The 7457-nt window shown below is 41.3% G+C and overlaps 1 pseudogene; it reads right to left on the bottom strand.

Annotated features, from left to right (window-relative positions):
• Positions 1-3287: 3287 nt before the first annotated feature.
• Positions 3288-4012, bottom strand: LOC135703471 (heterogeneous nuclear ribonucleoprotein L-like; annotated as a pseudogene).
• Positions 4013-7457: the final 3445 nt, after the last annotated feature.

Below are 7457 nucleotides of genomic sequence, written 5' to 3' on the forward strand. Positions count from 1 at the left end.
TTTGGCAGTCCTTCGTTTGACAGATAGCATAAATTAAGCTGTATTTTCGGAGTGAAGTGTGCATAAATATGTTGCAGTGAAACTGTTTAGCAATCTCTTGTGAATTGTGCATAGTTCTCGATATTGCGGTACCACAAAGGGTGAGGTATTTTACACATTGATAGGGGAACATCCACAAATGACGTAGTATTTGAGAGAGAGGTGGGGCCTAAAATTGAATAAAAATATGCCCCGTCATTTATGGATGGTCTCTAATTGAAAGGCATCATGCAGGGCTACGATAAACAATAGACTGCTGACATTGTACGTCATTTCCTGGATTGAAATTTCGTTGAATTTACCATTCCCCGGAAAACTCCCGTTAAAGGGGCAACTTTAAAGTAAAACCATGCTGAAGGCGGCTGGGTCAAAAAATTGCTCGACTCTCGTGGACAGAAAGAGTGATTGTACTGTGTTTCTATATATATTAACGCAAAAATGGTACAGGCTTAGAAAGCTCTCAATTAAAAACCATGGAAATGTTCGAAGAACCACCTTTTGGTTTAGAAATTTGGAACGTGAATCAAAACTGGGATCAACATAATTATGATGTACAGTCTCATCTCATCGGTCAACTTCCAACCATCCGTGCACCCATTCAATGTCTCTTTCATCAAGCGCACAATTATCTCCCATGTGCTGCAGATAACTCCCAGTTTGTTCGTACAAATTAACCTCTCTAAGAACACTCCTATGCTTGAATTTAGGCCCTATGTTAGAACGATTGAAATTGATTAAAAACCTTCAATCAATAACACTTCAAATAGTGATCCACTTGGCCATGAATTACTGTTCCAAAGAAACAGTGAAACACAAATAGAAAAGGCTGAAATATTGTTAACAGACGTATGATCTTTGAAGAAGACATGCGAAAACCATGATAAACTTGTAATCGGATGAAAAACAAAAATTCGAGAGAAACATTGGAATTCATTGAAAATATTAAATCATGTAAGGAATTTTCAAACCCAGCGCCGGTGACGTTATTTCGCTCTTCCCAACCAATACCAGAACATCAAGCCCACCACTGTAACGTAACCACTACCAGAAGTGTCAATTATCCCACAGCCAACCGTTGAAAAGACCGTACATCTTGATTACCCGCTATCGAACGGATATTACACCAGCTACCGTCGTCGTTAGGTAAACCACTTCGATTTAAATCCATACAGCATCGGAACCTAAATGACCTGCCAATAACGGTTTTCCCCTTTTATCAATCCTATCGTCCCACATACCCGACCCCCGCACACCGACAAGCAACGAGAAACTATCACATTCCCGAGCACCATACACATGCTACTGCCAGCACACCTATCGACTGAGTTCCATCTAGGGGCACATCCCGTCGTCGTGAAAGCGTGAAAGCTTCCACACAGAGCTGCGGAGATAAAATGTAATCCAATTATCGTGTGTCCTCATCCTTCCTGGCAGCAGCCAAACTCTCGGGTGAATAGCACGAAAACTTTTACCATACTTGATGGGCGCCCATGAACGCCAGGATTTGAACTATCTATTCCAGATTGGGATGATTTCAGTGCTCCCTCACGCGAGCCTGCAAGTGTTCTGCCACTCGGCCAAGCGCTGCTGGCCAGCAGGATGCCACCAGCAACTATCCGAGCTAGTGTGTGCAAGCCAGACGTATAAACAGTCAATTCACTGCCCTTTCCGGAGCTTTCAATTCCACTTCCTGTGCCGGGCGGATGTTGGTTCTGTATATGGGAATTATCTAATTATTAACGGGTTGGAGTTAATTTGATTCTGAAAGCCGTACTGGATGGGAGCGGTACAATTTCTGAACGATGTGCAATGTTAAATACTCGTGAAAGACTTGCTGAACTGTAGGAGATGTTCCACCAAAATATAAAAAAAAAAATTAAAACTAGTACGTTTATTTACTAGGCTTAGTCGTGTGTGGCACTTTGCGGAGCCAAAAATTAGTAATGTTTGAATTTATATTTTAAACAGCAGTAGTTATAGGTTAGTATTGGGTTCCAATTTCTCGTGGCGGGTTCGAGGTTAATGGTTAACAATTTCGATTGAAAGGAGCTAAGTAGCCCAAGCAACATTGCAAGTTTTATCAAGCTTTTAAAGCATGCTACTAGTCTATATCATAGTCTGCAGAACCCTCATAAAACTCCAATTGCTACTTGGGAGGAAACTGGTTTCTGAAGCCTCCTTCAGATACTACTCTCGGACGGTTGACCAAATCCTGGCTGGGCAGGGGCAAGTAGCACAGAAACAGAAGGATATTAAGACTGGGACACAATGGCGTACTTTTTATGAGCCATTATATGTGTACCAAAAAAATATGTATATCGTGAAACACTCACTGGTGAATATTAATTAATACAGTGAACTCTCTACAACTTTATAACTACAGGGTTTATAGTTATAAAATTATAAAAATATAGAACCCAAGGGGTTGATCACTCTACACAGTGTGCCAAAATCAAACTTGGGCACACCCGGGCGCAGTCATTGGCGCTGTTTGGCACCCATGGTTACGATTTTTATGATCTTTAAAGTAACTGGCAACACTGAACTTTTTCTGCGCCTGCGCAGTGTGCATTTGTTAAAACTTGTTATTGATGTTGCCGCAATATAATCAAATTATTTTCAAAACAACCGTGAATCTCCACCAAGTCTCGCCATGGATTCTTAAAATCGTTACACCCGTGACGGCAGTCGCATCCACATTTCCTCCCAGACAAAGAACAACTGACAGCGGTACCTTGACCTGACCGAGATTTCCGGCCATGGCTATACGAACTAGCGATGCAGCTCTCACGGCTGCGGCTGCTTCCAATGCTGCTGCTGGTCCGTCTTTTTTTTTTACGAATTTTAGAGGAGATGGACCAGCAGAAGGAATGGCAGAAGAGAAGCATTGGAATCAGCCGCAGCCCTGGGAGCTTCATACCTAATTCGTGTAGCCGTTGCCAACGCTGTAAATCTCGGGCCGGTCACGACAAGTGGTGCTGGATTTTTAATCGGAAAGTCAACAACCAAACAAAAACTATACCATCCGACCATTCGAACTGCTCGAATACATCCATGGCGATGGATGCTACACCAACCATTCAATCGTCCAACATATAATGTTGGAGGACCATCTTGGCAAAATCTCAAATAGTTCAAAAAATTATGTTTACTCTCCTGCCTTTTTGCACTTCCAACTAACAAAATAAGAAATTATAATAACGAATCATAACATTAACTACACAGAAAAAGGAAACTCCTTTATTTGCTCAGAAAGCTAACGTGTTTTCGATGTTCTCGTTGCTCCACGCACCGTTCATCTTCTTGGAGGAGGAGAAGCACAGCTTCATAATGAACGGGAATTTTGTGCATTTGTGATCGATCGCGCTGTGGTTGCACTTCATGATGGCGTTCACCACCAGGGCTGCGCTCGGGAACTCGACCAATCCGGAGGAGGGACTTTCCGATTTTAGCGGGAACTTTCGCACTTGCGACAAGTGGCAGTCCTTGGTGGTGAATGCAGTCAGCAGCAGATCCTCGGACGGCATACGGGTGGGGTATTGAAGAAGTGGATTATGCGATTTTTGCTGGCCTGGGAAGCGATTGTTCTTGGAGGCACTGTAGACCTTGAAGCTGATCGAATTGTCCGGCAGGGTGGACGGGTTGGTGGACTCTGACAAGTAGTTCTGCTTGGAAAATGCAATTTGAATTTACTACCATCATTTCCATTCATTCAATGTTGTTCAAGTGCTGGATGCTGCGTTCTACTGGTTCGACTGCGATGGCGTCTCCCATCTGGACCATGGCGGTACCCTCTTTGGTCTTCAGGAACTTTATCCTGACATCATTTCCATACAGGCAGAACAGATTGAACAGCTTATCGGTGTTGGCTGGGTTGTTATCGAGTCCCGTAGACCATCATCACTGCGCCCTTTTGCTGTGCCGGTTGAATGAAGTTGGCTGGTCCGTTTCGGGTCAGCGGTGCGTCCTTCATCAGTGCGTCGTGTGTTCCGGCCGGTGTTGGTTTCCAGTTTTCCGACGGATGATACTCGGGCGGTGCAAATCAGTTTCCTCCGCCGGCTCCAAGAACCTCCAGCCCTAATGATAGACGTTCGTTCTGCGGGGTCGGCCTTCCGCCAAAGATGGAAGGATCGTGTAGCAACGGAGCTCGTCCGTTGCAGGCATCCTTGGAGACGGATGCATCCAGTGTGTAGTCTCAACTGGAGTCCGTGTCGTTTTTGAAAACATTGAAAAACAAAACAAAACAAAAACAAGAGCTGTTAAAATACCGGGTTGCCAAACAAGGCATTATTCACAAGCAAACAAAAGACAGTTCAATGACTTCTTGGTACTTCCGGTACAGCTTCGGCACACTGAGGCACATTGAGAAAAATGTTGGCGCAAAATAAGTGTGCAGAGTGACCACCCCTTGATAGAACCACAATCTAACAATTGATTTTTAAATTTTCTATGTCTCTAGAGCTCGATATTGAGTAAGTCGACATTGAGTTTTGTTGAATTTGCTTCGCTCATATCATAGCATAGCATAAACCAGGTTGCACAATGTCGTAGGTGGTACGAGCTCCAAACTGTTGTTAAGAAGGAGACTCATCTTCATCCGTTGCTGTTAGATAGTAATTTGTGATTAATTACTACCTCTTAGATAAAGTATGTGTCCCCCTCCAACAGACCAGAGCTGTCCTGGCCACGTCCTTGCATCTGGTGGGGATGGGAGAGGAATGTTAGTCCGACACTTACTTAAGAGAGATGCAGAGAACTCTATGACCCCTCATAAGTGTTACGGGAAGGGTGGATTTTTGTTAGTTTTTTTGATTTTTAAATTTTCTATGTCTCTAGAGCTCGATATTGAGTAAGTCGACATTGAGTTTTGTTGAATTTGCTTCGCTCATATCATAGCATAGCATAAACCAGGTTGCACAATGTCGTAGGTGGTACGAGCTCCAAACTGTTGTTAAGAAGGAGACTCATCTTCATCCGTTGCTGTTAGATAGTAATTTGTGATTAATTACTACCTCTTAGATAAAGTATGTGTCCCCCTCCAACAGACCAGAGCTGTCCTGGCCACGTCCTTGCATCTGGTGGGGATGGGAGAGGAATGTTAGTCCGACACTTACTTAAGAGAGATGCAGAGAACTCTATGACCCCTCATAAGTGTTACGGGAAGGGTGGATTTTTGTTAGTAGGGAGGGTAAGCCATAGGATACGCCCAGCCGGCCTGGCAATAGTTATATCAAGCATTTAATAAATAGAAGCTGTAAGTAGTTTATCTGTCCGTTGTTACTGCCCATTACCTAAACATATTATTCAAAACAGTCTTCAGATTTTGGAATTAAGAATCGTTATCAGCTCGATCCTGTTGCTCCTTTGTGCCTGAAAATGTTTGTTGGTCCTAAACATATGCACAATTCATTCTGATGTGTAAATGGTTATTAATAGTATGTGGAATCGTAGATTATAATGAAAATTCGCCCTTGGCCTAACTCCCACTCTCTAGCAGTGGTATTATGGATAAAATCTGCCTGCAATCATTTCTTATGAATGCAAAGAAGCTTGAACCCGGGAGTTAGAAGGTTACAGCTCTACCGCAGCTTCAATATTTAGCCCATTTCAAGAACGCAAGCATTCCAAAGCTATTTTCACACATGATAATCCCCGCTCCAATACATTATTGATGCAAATATACATCATCACCATATATTTCCTATCGAGGACAGAGGAACGAAAAGGTAAATAAACTTAGCTGAGCGTAACTACACGTAGGTTAGAACAGTCGGCACCACATGCATCGGATAGGAATTTGAAAATTTTCCCTTAATCCACTTTTCAACATCACTTCTGTACTTTCAAATTAACACCTTTTTAAAATGAAATTGTAAATTTATAACATTTCCACTAGAACGAAACGACGCAGCAAAATAAAAACACGTCATTTTCGCAGCGCGGCCTACTTCGATCTTGTTGAATTTGCTTCGCTCAGGCCATTAAATATAAAACATACAATTGTTTTATTTTTGTGACCCTCTGTAAGCTAAATTGACAGGTTGTATGTGTCATACACAAACTTTACCTCCTCTCCATGCATCATACATACCTATAAAAATTATTATTACTATATCTCATAGTTTCATAATTTCGAAAAGTAGCATTTGTTCTGTAATGGGCATTTCCAAGTCTGAATAGGACATTACTGCCTATAATCGCATAAAAGTCTATTAATTGGCACCTACTTTCATATCATGTGATAAAACTACGGACTTTCATCATGAAAAATGAGAAAATAACATCATGTCAGTTTGTCTCATCAAGCAAAGTAATCGGATAGCAGTCCCATTCTGAAACTCAATCTTCCAGAAGTGAAGTTACGGTTCAGCTTTTTTAGTTATATTATTCGCTAATGTCACAAAACATGCAAGCTTCAGTACAACTCATTTTAACTTGAAACAAATATTTATAAATTTACTATCGTTTTTTGAAATATTTACATGGGAATCGCACTTCGTAATTTTGACTGCCATTTTCTCAATGCCTACTTTTTCATATGGGATTGATATGGAGTTATAGCACAACATTAGCAGCTCTTATTATGATAAAAACCAAAATACATAAATACGTGGTGGTCTTCGGCGACAGTGTCATTTGACAGAGACTGTCATTAGATTGGTACTGTACTTTGATAAGCTGTTTTGCAATTGTCGGAAGCAAAGGCAGTCGATTATCACAGAGAATGCGTCGACTACGGAGGCCGCTTACAACACTGGTTAAGAGAACATCATTTGATTGTAGAACTTCGTAAAAGTTCATGAAACGTTGTAGATTTTCACGGAAATCCATACATCTTCAAGTTTATTTAATAATTAAATCGCATATTATCTCCATAGAACTACAGGATGCTTAGGAGAGCTTGAGTAAACTTCATAGAAGCTCTGGAAACTTTCTAGACGTGCAGCAAAGTTTATACAAGTACATGGGTAATTCCTGCTCAAGCGGGTACACCACCTGTGGTCGATGTCACCTATTTGAGCCAAACTTGGCCAAAACACTTATTTTGGCATTCTGAACAAACGCCTTTTTTGCTTTTGCTCTGAAGTGCTTAGATCCCTCTGGGCTACAACCCTGGATTTTCCAGATTAAAAAAAAAATCATCTTTCAGAAAAGATTACTCCACAACCAAAAAAGCTATTCGTGAGAACGTCAATTTGAAGATTTTTTAATGTAGATTTTTTAAAGTGTACCGAAATTTTATTTTTGTTATAGTAACTACAGTAAAAAGGCTGATTACCGGAAGGTTTCCAAATTGTCAAAAAATGGCCTATTTTCACCAGTGGCGGGATTTTTTGTTACTTAATATTTCTGGCTCAAATTTTCACCACACTTTGAAAAACTCTTCTACTTGATGTGTTTCCAAGGGCAAATGATTT

This window comes from Ochlerotatus camptorhynchus, unplaced genomic scaffold (assembly GCF_037179485.1).
Source record: "Ochlerotatus camptorhynchus isolate MF236.1 unplaced genomic scaffold, CSIRO-AGI_Acam_v1.1 ptg000213l, whole genome shotgun sequence".
NCBI classification, from domain to species: domain Eukaryota; kingdom Metazoa; phylum Arthropoda; class Insecta; order Diptera; family Culicidae; genus Ochlerotatus; species Ochlerotatus camptorhynchus.